This window comes from Macaca nemestrina, chromosome 8 (assembly GCF_043159975.1).
Source record: "Macaca nemestrina isolate mMacNem1 chromosome 8, mMacNem.hap1, whole genome shotgun sequence".
Classification (NCBI taxonomy): domain Eukaryota; kingdom Metazoa; phylum Chordata; class Mammalia; order Primates; family Cercopithecidae; genus Macaca; species Macaca nemestrina.
This window is the reverse complement of record NC_092132.1, coordinates 132286008-132299348: the sequence shown is the minus strand read 5'-3', so window position 1 is coordinate 132299348 and position 13341 is coordinate 132286008. Positions and strand designations below refer to the sequence as shown.

Here is a 13341-nt window from a genome sequence, read left to right as displayed (position 1 = left end):
CTTTCTTTCTCCTAATGGGAGCTGCATCCCACCTGGTTAGTTCACCCCGTGGTGGCTGCCCAGCCAAAAGGGGGCCTAGGGGACTCAACTTCAATGCCGATTAAGTGTGTGTGTGTGTGTGTGTGTGTGTGTGTGTGTGTGTGTGTGTGTTTAATATTAACTCTTTATATAATTTGTTAACATTCAAACTAATTATGAGTAATATCAAGTATGACAATCTGGGCTAGGCGTGGTAGCTCATGCCTATAATCCCAGCACTTTGGGAGGCCGAGGCTGGCAGATCACCTAAGGTCAGGAGTTCGACACCAGCATGGCCAACATGGTAAACCCCATCTCTACTAAAAAAATACAAAACTTAGTTGGGCATGGTGGTGGACACATGTAATCCCAGCTACTCAGGAGGCTACGGGATGACAATTGTTTGAACCTGGAGGAGGAGGTTGCAGTGAGCCAGGATCGCACCACTGCACTCCAGTCTGGGCAACAGAGCAAGACTCCATCTCAAAAAAAAAAAAAGGTATGACAATCTGATTTTGATTTTTTTCTCCAAGAATTTTGTCCCCCAAACTGAAGAACAATTCTGTGTGAGACCACAGTTCTCAAACTGTGTCCTGAGGCACCCAAGGTGCCACAGCAGAAAGCCCCATGGAGCACCAGAGAATATTTTAAATTTTTAAGGGAAACATGATGATACTCAACATCTGTAGGAAATCATGCAAACTGCTATGAAAAGATAGATCATGGTTTCAACATTAGATTATTATCCTTTAGATAACATTCTAACTTCGTGAAGTTGGACTTTCTGCAGTTGCTGTGATAAAAAGTAAATATTGTATGAATACCAGTGTAGAGGAAATAAGTGTGGTGGTGTCCAACCTGATACCAAGGTTTCAGCAGCTCCCAGCACATCCCATTAGCAAGTAGTGTGGTTACTTAAGAATGGGATAAAAGTGCCAGGCGCAGTGGCTCACGCCTGTAATCCCAGCACTTAGGGAGGCTGAGACAGGCGGATCACGAGGTCAAGAGATCGAGACCAGCCTGGCCAACATGGTGAAACCCCCTGTCTCTACTGAAAATACAAAAATTAGCTGGGTGTGGTGGCACGTGCCTGTAGTCCCAGCTACTCGGGAGGCTGAGGCAGGAGAATCGCTTGAACCCGGCAGGCAGAGGTTGCGGTGAGCTGAGATCACACCACTGCACTTCCGCCTGGCCACAGAGAGACTCCATCTCAAAAAAAAAAAAAAAAAAAAGGGATAAAAGTATTATTTTTATTTCAACTCATATGTGTTCTTTCTTTCAAATGGCTACTAAGTTGTGAAGACATGAATATGTATCAAGACATTTAGACCTAACTATTTAATTAATGAAATTGGGCCGGGTGCAGTGGCTCACACCTGTAATCCTAGCACTTTGGGAGGACTTTGGGAGCCCGAAGCGGGTGGATCACTTGAGGTCAGGAGTTCGAGACCAGCCTGGGCAACATGGCAAAACCCCGTCTCTACTAAAAATATCCCCAAAATAATTAGTCCAGTGTGGTGGTGTGCGCCTGTAGTCCCAGCTACTCAGGAGGCTGAGGCAGGAGAATTGCTTGAGCCCAGGAGGCAGAGGCTGCAGTGAGCTGAGACCGTGCCACTGCACTTCAGCCTGGGTGACAGAGCATGACTTTGTCTCCAAAAAAAAAATAATAACAAATAATGAAATTGTTAGGTATTTCTTTTGGCCTGGATTTCTAGGGAAAAAATGGCCTTGTCCTTCTTGTACCTGACCCTTAGGCCTGGGTGTGACAGAAGGTTAATTTATAGCTACTGGAATGAGACACCGTGGAGGGAGAGTAATGACTTTGGCCAGGAAGGGACCACAGGGACCACCTCAGTCCCTGGGAGATATGGGAGAGAGGAGGACAGTAATGATCTTTGTCTATCAGAACTGCTTCTGGAGCCTCCTTACAAAGGAAAATACCCTGGTTTTCTCAAACTGTTGCAAGCCCCTTATTTTATTTTTTTGAGACAAAGCCTCACTCTGTCGCCCAAGCTGGAGGGCAGTGGCGCGATCTTGGTTCACTGCAACCTCCACCTCCCGAGTTCAAGTGATTCTCCTGCCTCAGCTTACAGGCATGTGCCACGATGCCTGGCTAATTTCTTCTGTATTTTTGGTAGAGATGGGGCTTCACCATATTAGCCAGGCTGGTCTCATACTCCTGACCTCAGGTGATTCACCTACCTCAGCCTCCCAAAGTGTTGGGATTACAGGCATGAGCCACCACGCCCGGCCCCATTACATTTAATTGGCTGCTGAGTCTGCCAGCCCCTGCCAGACCACTCTGACCTTGATTTGACCATCATCCTCCTTCATCTTAGCTAAAAGTTTGCTGGCATCAGCAGGGGCTGGACCTGGACCTATCTCTTGCACCTTCCCATAAAACACCAATCAGCACCTCCAGATGCCTTCCTCACCCCCATTCCTTTAGCCATTCTTCAGCCATTCCACTGAGTGGATGAATGCCACTGGCTGGTGGTGTGGATAAATACAGCAGGGTGAGCTGGCTACCTTCTTGTAGTTCCTTCAAAAATAAGGACCAGGCTGGACATGGTGGCTCATTCCTGTAATCCCAGCACTTTGGGAGGCTGAAGTGGGTGGATCATTTGAAGTCAGGAGTTTGAGACCAGTCTGACCAATATGGTGAAACCCCGTCTCTACTAACAATACAACAAACAAACAAACAAACAAACAAACAAAAAAACAAAATTAGCTTGGTGGCAGTGGAGCATGTCTGTAATCCCAGCTACCTGGGACGCTGAGGCGGGAGAATTGCTTGAGCCTGGGAGGTGGAGGTTGCAGTGAGCTGAGATTACACCACTGCACTCCAGCCTGGTCAACAGAGTGAGACTCTGTCTCAAAGCAAACAAACAAACAAAAAACAAAGAACAAAAATAAGGACCGTATCCAGTTTTTTGAACTGGTCTAGGAACCCTAGAGCTACAGACTTTCTGGGAGGCTATGTTGGAGGCACTGTCAACCTGTGCCTACCCAGCTGATGTAACATCCTACTTGGGGGGCCCAAAAAGGATAAACAACACGTTTTTTTCCCAGGACCACCATGAGCACCCTTGGTATGTGGAAGCTAGGCATTAATTTGCCTCCTTCTGTAAATCACGGTGACTTAAACCTTATAGTGAGTGGTAAGAGACCTTAAGGAAACACCACGAGTAGATTGTATGACCCTCGGACAACTGCAGAGATCTCGTCAAATAAGGCTACCCTAAACTGCTCAGAGGTAACTGACTTGTTATTTATGTATACTCTATGGGGAGTTATCCTTATAATGGGAGTCATCCAATCAGAAAAGGCAGTATGAAATTTATCCCTGAATTTCACTGAAGTGACCAGTGATACCATCTTGGCTCTCAAAGGTATTAGGTCAAAAAAACTTTGCAGTTCTTGACAAAAGCCTGGTCCATAATAAGCCCTATGTAAGTATTTGTTAAACGAACAGCAAATACAAAATATAGGCAATATATTTTGTATTAATATATAGCAAATACAAAATATAGGCAAATACAAAATAAAGGCAATAAAGCATATTATCTGTGTCAATCAAATCTTTCACAGCCTCTCTAATTTTTTTTGGTTTGCTTGATTGGTCAATTACTGAGAGCTTGTTGTCTCCTATTATGTTGGCAGATTTTTCTACTTCGTATTAATCGGCTTTTGCCTTATATATTTTGATGCTATGTCATTGGCTGCATGTAAATTTAGAATTGTTTTAACTCCTTGAATCTTGTCATTATTAAGTGAGCCCCTTTTTCTCTAATACTACTTTTTGCTGTAAGGTTTTCTTTGTCTGATACTGACATGGCGACTCCAGCTTGCTTGCTTTTTGAGGGGGTTAGTGCTTGCTTGATTTTATTTATTCTTATTTTTTAGAGAGACGGGATCCCACTCTGTCACCCAAGCTAGAGTGCAATGGCAGGATCCTAGCTCACTGTAACCTCAAATTCTTCTGCTCAAGCACTCTTCTCGCCTCAGCCTTCCAAGTAGCTAGGACTACAGGCATGCATCACCACACCCAGCTAATTTTTTTTTTTTTTTTTTTTTGTAGAAATGGAGTCTCACCAGGTTGCCTAGGCTGGCTTTGAACACCTAGCCTTAAGTCATCTCCCATCTCCCAAAGCACTGGGCCTATGTTTCACCATCTGAATTTCAACCTTTCTCTATCATTGTATTTTATGTCTACTTATGTCTCTCTGTACCTACTAAACGCTATATAGCAAGATTTTTGTTTTTAAAATCCAATCTGATAATCTGTGTGTTTTCTTTTTTCTTTTTTTTTTTTTTTTTTTTGAGACAGAGTCTTGCTCTGTTGCTCACACTGAAGTGCAGTGGCATGATCTCAGCTCACTGTGACCTCCGTCTCCTGGGTTCAAGTGATTATCCTGACTCAGCCTCCTGAGTAGCTGGGACTACAGGCACATGCCACCATGTCCGGTTAATTTCTTTCTTTCTTTTTTTTTTTTTAGTAGAGACAGGGTTTCACCATGTTAGCCAGGCTGGTCTTGAACTCCTGAGCTCAAGTGATCCACCCACCTCAGCCTCCCAAAGTGCTGGAATTACAGGGTGAGCCACCGCGTCTGATCAATCTCTACATTTTGCCTGGAAAGTTCGACATATATATTGTAATTACTAACACGGTAGAATTTATTTCTGTCACTTATTTTATGTTTCCTTTCTGTCCAGATTTTTCTGTGATAAATTTTTATTCTTCTTTGCCTTTTTGTTTAGATTAATTTTTTCTCATTTGTTTTTCCTCCACTGAATGGAAATATATAGATTTTATTTCTTTAAAAAAAAAAAAATTGAGACAGGGTCTTGTTCTGTTGCCCAGGCTGGAGTGCAGTGGTATGATCACAGCTCACTGCAGCCTCAAACTCCCGTGCTCAAGGAATCTTCCCACTTCAGCCTCCCTAGTAGCTGGGGCTACAGGCGTGTGCCACCATGCCCAGCTAATTTTTTTTCCTTAATTTTTTGCAGAGACAGGGTTTCACCATGTTGTGTAGGCTCACTTTATTTCTTTAAAAAATTTTAATGTGCATACTTAGTGAGTGTAGAGTTAATTCTTATTACCCTCCTCCAGAACCTTATAATGCTTTTATTATAATTATCTCTCTCCTGACTTATATGCCTATTTTTCTTAACCTCTTGGCTCTATCATTTTTTTTTTTTTGGCTTTTTAAAAACTTCATTGTATTGGACATCTCTATGAACCTTTGCACATCTTCTCAGTCTTACCTTTCTCTTTATTTAGGCAGCACTGTGTTGACCAGTTCTCTGTGGGTACCCACCAGGTCTACACAGATACAACATGATAGTACTTAACCTCAGGCTTGCTCTGTGCATCTTCTCCCTTCTTCCCTGAGACTTTCATGTTGACGACAAGGCATGGAACAGGATGGGAACACCATGGTGCAACTACAAAGTACCGGGGTTTTAACATTCCTTGAGGTATGTCTTTGACCAAAGGAAAGGAGAGAGTCAATGGTACAAGCATCCTCCTTGCTCCTGTAGGATAGGTAGTCTTGCCATGGACTTCATATGGCTTCTCAAATGGTCCTGATGGATACAGCAACCAGATCATTGTAGCAGTGGCCAACTTCCTAATGCATCTTTGAGTAAGCTCTCCCTCCCTCCCTGCATCATTCCCCTGTCCCTCACTCCTAGTCCCTGGGATCACACTCTCCAGTCAAATACTTGCACTTAATCTTTGTCTCAGGCCCCACCTTCTGAGGATCTAGGCTAAGTCATCCATCTATTGCACACTATTATTACCCCTTTATTCAGTCACTTACTACACTCATGATTCCTTTTTTCTTCCCAGACTTTCCTTCTGGGGGCTTTTTTTCTTCTTCTTCTTCTTTTTTTTTTTTTTTTTTTTTTTCTCTTTTTAACAGAGTCTTGTTCTATTGCCCAGGTTGGAACACAAAGGCATGATCTTGGCTCACTGCAAACTCCACCTCCCGAGTTCAAGCGATTCTCATGCCTCAGTCTCCCAAGTAGCTGGGATTACAAGCATGCTCCACCATGCCTGGCTAATTTTTGTATTTTAGTAGAGACAGGGGTTCACCATGTTGCCCAGGCTGGTCTCAAACTCCTGGTGTCAACTGATCTGCCTGCCTAGGCCTCCCAAAGTGCTGGGATTACAGGGTGAGCCACCTCAGCTGGCCCATTTTGCTTTATCTTCATGTTAAAAAATTTCATTAGAGAGGGTTTGTTGGAGGTAAATCTGTCAGTTTATGTTTCTTTGAAAATGCTTTATTTTACCCTTGTTTTGGAAATAAAATTTCACTGGGTATACAATATCTAGGTTGACAGGTTTTTTTCCCTTAGTCTCTCAGGCCTGTGGATATATTGTACCACTGTCTTCCAGGATTTTTCTATTAATATTACTAAGTCCACTTTTCACTCATTTATAGATAATGTGTTTTTTTTTCTTTATGACTGCGTTTTTAGATCTTTTCTTTGCCTTTGGTATTCTGCATTACAATGATGATGTGCTGAGTGTAGATTTCTTTTTACTTCTCTGTTTCAGAGTCACTGGTCTTCTTGAAGCTAAAGATTTGTATCTTTCATCAAATCTAAAAAGCTCATACCCATTAAATCTTTGAATATTGCCTTTCCTCTTTTTTCTGTGTTATCTCCATCTCAAACTTTATTGGGCCTTTTCACTCTGTTCTCTGTGTTTTTAGCCTCTCATGTTTTCCATCTCTGTCTCTGTGCTACATTCTAGGTAAATATTTCAGCTGATCTTCGAATTCATTAAGTCTCTTTTTAGCTGTGTATATTCTCTTGTGTAATTTTCCTTGAAGTGTTTAATTTCTATCACATTATTCATTTTTATAAGTTCTATTTTGGTTCTTTGCCAAACTTGCCTCATCATTTTGGGTACCTTTGCTTTTTTTTTTTTTTTTTTTTTTTTTTTTTTTTGAGATAGGGTCTCATTCTGTTGCCCAGGCTAGAGTGCAGTGGCGCAATCAGAGCTCACTGCAGCCTCGACCTCCCAGGCTCAAGTGATCCTCCTACCTCAGCCTCCCAAGTAACTGGAATTACAGGCACGCACCACCATTCCTGGCCAATTTTTTTTTTATTACTATTTTTTTGTAGATAGCATTTTGCCATGTTGCCCAGGCTGGTCTCAAACTCCTGAGCTCAAGCGATCTGCCCGCTTCAGCCTCCCGAAGTGATGGGGTTACAGGTGTGAACCACTGCACCTGGCCTGCCTTTGCTCTTTACTCATTGTTGCAATTGCCACCTTTATTTCTTGAAACATATTGTTTCATATTTATGAAATATGCTATTTATTTATATTCTGTGTTCAGTGACACTATTTTTTGAAATATTTCTGGATCTGGTTCTGTTCACTGTAGTTTCTGTATGTTATTTTGTGGTGTTTCTTTTTGTTTTTGGTTTGGGTTTTTTGAGACAGAGTCTCATTTTGTCGCTCAGGCTGGAGTGCAGTGGCACGATCTCAGCTCACTACAACCTCCACCTCCCAGGTTCAAGCGATTCTCCTGCCTCAGCCTCCTGAGTAGCTGGGATTACAGGCGTGTACCACCATGCCTGGCTAATTTTTCTATTTTTAGTAGAGATGGGGTTTCACCATGTTGGCCAGGCTGGTCTCAAACTCCTAACCTCAAGAGATCTGCCCACTGCGGCCTCCCAAACTGCTCTGCTTGTTTTTTAATGTGCGTTTTTTAAAAAAAATACCTCTATTAAGATATATTTTAGGCCGGGTGTGGTGGCTTATGCTTTAATCCCAGCACTTTGGGAGGCCACGGCGGGTAGATCATGAGGTTAGGAGTTCGAGACCAGCCTGGCCAACATAGTGAAACCCTGTCTCTACTAAAAATACGAAAATTAGCTGGGCATCGTGACGGGAGCCTATAATCCCAGGTACTTGGGAGGCTGAGGCAGGAGAATTGCTTGAATCCAGGCGGCGGAGGTTGCAGTGAGCCAAGATCACACCATTGCACTCTAGCCTGGGTGACAGAACTGGACTCCATCTCAAAAAAAAAAAAAAAAAAAAGATGTATTTTACATATCATATAATTTATCCTATTCAATAATTTTTGGTAAATTTAATGAGTGGTGCAAACATTGCCATAAATCAGTTTTTGAACATTTTTGTCACCCTAATAAAAGCCCTCATGCACATTTACAGTTCATCCTAATTCCCACCCTCAGACCCAGGCAGCCATTAGTTTACATTCTGTCTCTATAGATTTATCTTTTCTAGACATTTCACATAAATGGAATCATACAATATGTGGTCTCTTATGTCTGGTTTCTTTCATTTAACATATTTTTGGGGTTTATCCATGCCACAGCAGTTTGTTCCTTCTTATTGATTAATCCATCCATTGTGTGAATATATACCACATCTTTATTCCTCTTTTCCTTTTTTTTTTTTTTTTTTTTTTTTTGAGATGGAGTTTTGCTCTTGTTGCCCAGGCTGGAGTGCAGTGGTACGATCTTGGCTCACGGCAACCTCCACTCTCCGAGTTCAAGCGATTCTCCTACCTCAGCTTCCTGAGTGGCTGGAATTACAGACACCCGCCACCACACCCAGCTAATTTTTTGTATTTTTAGTAGAGATGGGGTTTCATCATGTTGGCCAGGCTGGTTTCAAACTCCTGACCTCAGGTGATCCACCCGCCTTGGCCTCCCAAAGTGCAGGGATTACAGGCATGAGCCACCGCACCTGGCCTCCTTTTTTTTTTTTTTTTTTTTTTTTTTTTACGTATCCCCATTGTTAAGCATACAAATTTCCGTTTATTCATTTACCAATTGATGAACATTTAGGTGAAGTTTTTGGCAATTATCAGTGATGCTGCTGTGAACATTTGCATGCAAGTTTTGTGTGGACATGTTTTCATTTTTCTTAGGTAGCTACCAAGAAGTGAAAATTTGATTCCTACAGTAATTTTTTGTTTAACTTTTTGAGAAACTGCCAAATGTTTCCCAAATAAGCTGCATCATTTTACATTCCCACTGGCAATGTAAGAGGGTTCCTGTTCCACCACATCCTTGCTGACATCTGTTATTCTATTAGTCAGACAGGCCTGCCATAACAAATTACCACAGACTGGGTGGCCTCAGCAACATACATTTTCTTCACAGCTCTGGAGGCTACGATTCTATGATCAAGGTGCTGGCAAATTTGATTTCTGGTGAGTACCGTCTCCCTAGCTTATAGATGGCTGCCATCTTGCTGTGTCCTCACATGGCCTTGTCTCTGTGAGAGATGGATAGAGATAGAGAGAGATCTCATGTATCTTTCTCTTCTTATAAGGACACAAATCCTATCAGATTAGAGCTCCTCTTTACCTCATTTACAGCTCCTCTTTACCTCATTTACGTTAATTATCTCCCTACATACTCTGTCTCCACATACAGGGGATTAGGGCTTCAACATAGGTTTTGTGAGGAGGACACAATTCACTCCCTAACATTCCTCCCTCTGTCCCCCCACAAATTCATGTTCTTCTCACATGCAACACATTCGCCCCATCCTAACAGCCCCCAGAGTCTTATACCATTTCAGTATCAATTGCAAGTCTAAGGTCTCATCTAAATAGGCCCTCCCTATCCATGGGTTCTGCATCCATGGATTAAACCAACCATAGATCAAAAATATTTGGAAAAAACAAAAAGGATGGTTGCATCAGTACTGAACAGGTGCAGACTTTTTTCTTGTAATTATTCCCTAAACAATACAGTGTAACAACTATTTATATAGCATTTACACTGTATTTGGTATTATAATTCATCTAGAGATGATTTAAAGTACACAGGAAAATGTGCATAGGTTATATGCAAATATAAAATATACCATTTTATATAAGAGACTTGAGTATCTGTGAATTTTGGTATCCATGGAGGGAGGTCCTAAAAACCAATACTCCGCAGATACTGAAGGACAAATTCCATTAAATTTTATGGCTCCAGTCAGGGGTGTTGGCTCACACCCATAAGCCACCGAATTCAAGACCAGCCTGGGCAACATGGCGAAACCCTGTCTCTACTAAAGGGCTTATTAGTTCCAACAAGAGCTGGTTGTTAAAAAGAACCCGGCGCCTCTCTCCCCTCTCTTTCTTGCTTCCTCTCTCTCCATGTGATCTCTGCACAGGCTGGGTCTCTTTGCCTTCCGCCATGAGTGGAAGTACCCCGAAGTCCTCACCAGATGTCCAGTCTTGAACTTTCCAGCCAGCATAACCATGAGCTCAATAAACCTCTTTTCTTTAAAAATTACCCAGCCTCAGGTATTCCTTTACAGTAACACTAAAGGGACTAATGGACTGACACAGGTCCACTCACATCTCTTGCGCCCCCGCCTTTTTTATTTCTGAGACAGAGTTTTGCACTTGTTGCCCAGGCCAAAGTGCAGTGGCTTGATCTCGGCTCACTGCAACCTCCGCCTCCCGGGTTCAAGCGATTCTCCTGCCTCAGCCTCCCGAGTAGCTGGGATCACAGGCACGCACCACCATGCCTGGCTAATTTTTGTATTTTTAGTAGAGACAGGGTTTCACCACGTTGGCCAGGCTGGTCTCAAACTCCTGACCTCAGGCCATCTGCCCACCTCGGCCTCCTAAAGTGCTGGGATTACAGGTGTGAGCCACCATGGCTTTTGCCCATTTTTTTGATTAGATTGTGTGTCCTTCTGTTATTCAGCCTGATGTGTTTTGTGAGCTCATATTTATTGATACCTTTTACATGGGAGTTTTGGGAGCCTGGTGTATTTCTCCTGAAAGGATTTCTAGTTCTCTCTGCCAGGAACCCAGATGTACTGCATAGGTCTACATTAAATGAAATCCTTCCTATAGGTTTTAGGCCCCACCAATAATGTAATTTTCTGCCCTTAATCTTGCTGTTGCTCTGGTGATCTTATTTTCTGAACAGCAACAACATCAACAACAACAGTAAATCAGAATACATGGTTGGAATAGAAATATTTATGGGGACCAAGTGCCCAGGGTATTTGGAGTCATGACTGCTTAGGAAAATTCAGATTATGTATAGTTATGGGGCAATTTTCACTCTGAATTTTAGAGACTGGCAGGGCCAGGTGGACAGAATTTGGTGTTATGACTTAATTTTGAGTTAAAAAAAAAAATCTGCGGTGGCTCATGCCTGTAATCCCAGCACTTTGGGAGGCCGAGGCGAGCAGATCACGAGGTCAGGAGATCGAGACCATCCTGGCTAACACAGTGAAACCCCGTCTCTACTAAAAATACAAAAAAATTAACCAGGCGTGGCGGCGGGCGCCTGTAGTCCCAGCTACTCGGGAGGCTGAGGCAGAAGAATGGCGTGAACCCGGGAGGTGGAGCTTGCAGTGAGCTGAGATCGCGCCACTGCACTCCAGCCTGGGTGACAGAGCGAGACTCCGCCTCAAAAAAAAAAAAAAAAAAAAATCTGTAATTTTCTCTTAGTGTAATATATGTACTCTTTTTGCCCCTTTCATTTTTAATTAACAAATAGCAATTACATATGGTTATGTGGTACAGTATAATATTCAGATATTTGTTTACATTGTGGAATTAAACCAAATTAATTAACATATCCATCTCACATACTCATCTTTTTGTGATTAGATTATGTGTGTCCTTTTTAATCAATATCCTAGGGATGGCTAATTAACAATTAAAGTATTCTGTTAGGGAATATAATCTCCAAGATATATTATTTTGAAAGATTCTAAATAGATTTCCATGTTTCAGAAAGCTTCAACCATTTTTATGTCCAATCAACAGCAAGACTATATGGATTTTCCTTTGGTTAAATAAGTAGTGTTCATGATGTCTGGATTGGCTAGAAATACTGTACAAAGGCCACCTACACGTGCACGAATGGACAGGATATAGAAATATAGGAAACTCAATGTGCCTACCCTTTGTGATGGTGCTCTTGGTTTAGATTCCCAAATAGAAGACATGTTCAGGAAATTATCTGAGGATTATTATTTCCTTACTTCAACTAGAAGATTTGCTGAATCCTGCCCCCAAAATATTGTTTCGTGTGTATACAATAAGCGTGTCATGCAGAGTTTGGTCGGAGTTCGTAAAAGAACAGGGAGTTGGATCTTCATGAACGTTACAAAACACTTTGTATAACTGTTTCTGACTGCACTTGCTACCATTAAGTATTTGCACAGGCAGGAGTATTGCTTACAACATAACATTGCAACAGTTGCAAGTTAAGAAGGTTGTGTGGTAAAGGAAGTGAAAATGTTAGATGATGGTAAACAAATACTGTCTAGGAACAGTGAAGGGGCATCGTGCCAACTGGATTCCTGAGTTGAAAATCATCCTGCTCCAATAATTTTCAGACTATCCTCATTCGGGAAGGAGAGAGAGGGCCCTTGTATGTGTGGATTAAAACAAGTAATGGGATATCTGAGACCTGGAAAAGGTAAGGTTAATCCTTCTCTAGTCCTATTCCATGCAGAGCCTTTGGATGTCACCATAGCATCCACCAAAGCCTTCAGAAGCTTGACCTCAACCACCCTGTAAAACCTGGGTGTGGGAGAGGGATGCAGTTATTTGCCAAAATGGTTGGGAGAGGGGCAGAAATCTTTCTTTGGGTAAAATCATTCTGTAGTTGCTCAAGTAACCACTAATAATCTGCTTCCTAGAAAGTTCTTCTTGGCTCACAGATTTAGGCATCAATAAATAACAATAGGCAACATTTATCGAGGGTCATCTTGTGCTAAGTATTTTACATACGTTATGTCATTATGTGTGTACATTTCCATTCAACCCTATGAATGGATGTTTTTAGTTTTTATCTCTGTTTTATGTATAAGGAAAGTGATGTGCAGAAATCATATGAATTAGGTGTCTGAATGCGCACTCAAGTTTACCTTTTTTTTTTCACCACCTGTATCGCTAATCCTCTAACTGGCAGGAATGGGGCAAGTCAATTTCAACACGCGAGTCTTAGGCTAAATCTGTTTATAAGAGTTGCCCCCAGAAAGGGAGTCAGGATCTCCAAACCCTAACACATTTTAACGCTGAGGGTCACAGAACTTCCAGCGCTCCTTCCGCACGAACCACCCCTGCACAGCGAACCTGCTGGAAAGGACGAGCCTCTCTTGTAGATGGGCCAATGAGATAGCTTGCTCTTGTGAACGACAGGTCATGTGGCCAATGGGCTCAGCCCCGGCGGCCTCGAAGAGCGGAAATTGGCCCTGGAGCATGTGGGCCCTGGGGCGTGGGTTGAGCGCCGCCCTCTCCTGAGGCCCGTGGAGCCGGGCGAGTGGGACGAGGACTCGCGCCCAGGTGAGAGGACTGG

The 13341-nt window shown here is 42.5% G+C and overlaps 1 protein-coding gene across 4 annotated transcripts in view; it reads left to right on the top strand.

Moving 5' to 3' along the window:
• The first annotated feature begins 13246 nt into the window (after positions 1-13246).
• LOC105482152 (piwi like RNA-mediated gene silencing 2) overlaps positions 13247-13341 on the top strand; it is an 89435-nt gene continuing 89340 nt past the window's right edge. For 2 of the 4 annotated variants that reach the window (XM_071068518.1, XM_071068513.1), the window contains exon 1: positions 13251-13328. The gene's annotated coding sequence lies outside the window, so the exon portion shown is untranslated. Of the gene's footprint in view, positions 13329-13341 lie in introns of all 4 variants that reach the window. The other 2 variants (XM_071068515.1, XM_071068519.1) reach the window with 2 other exon arrangements.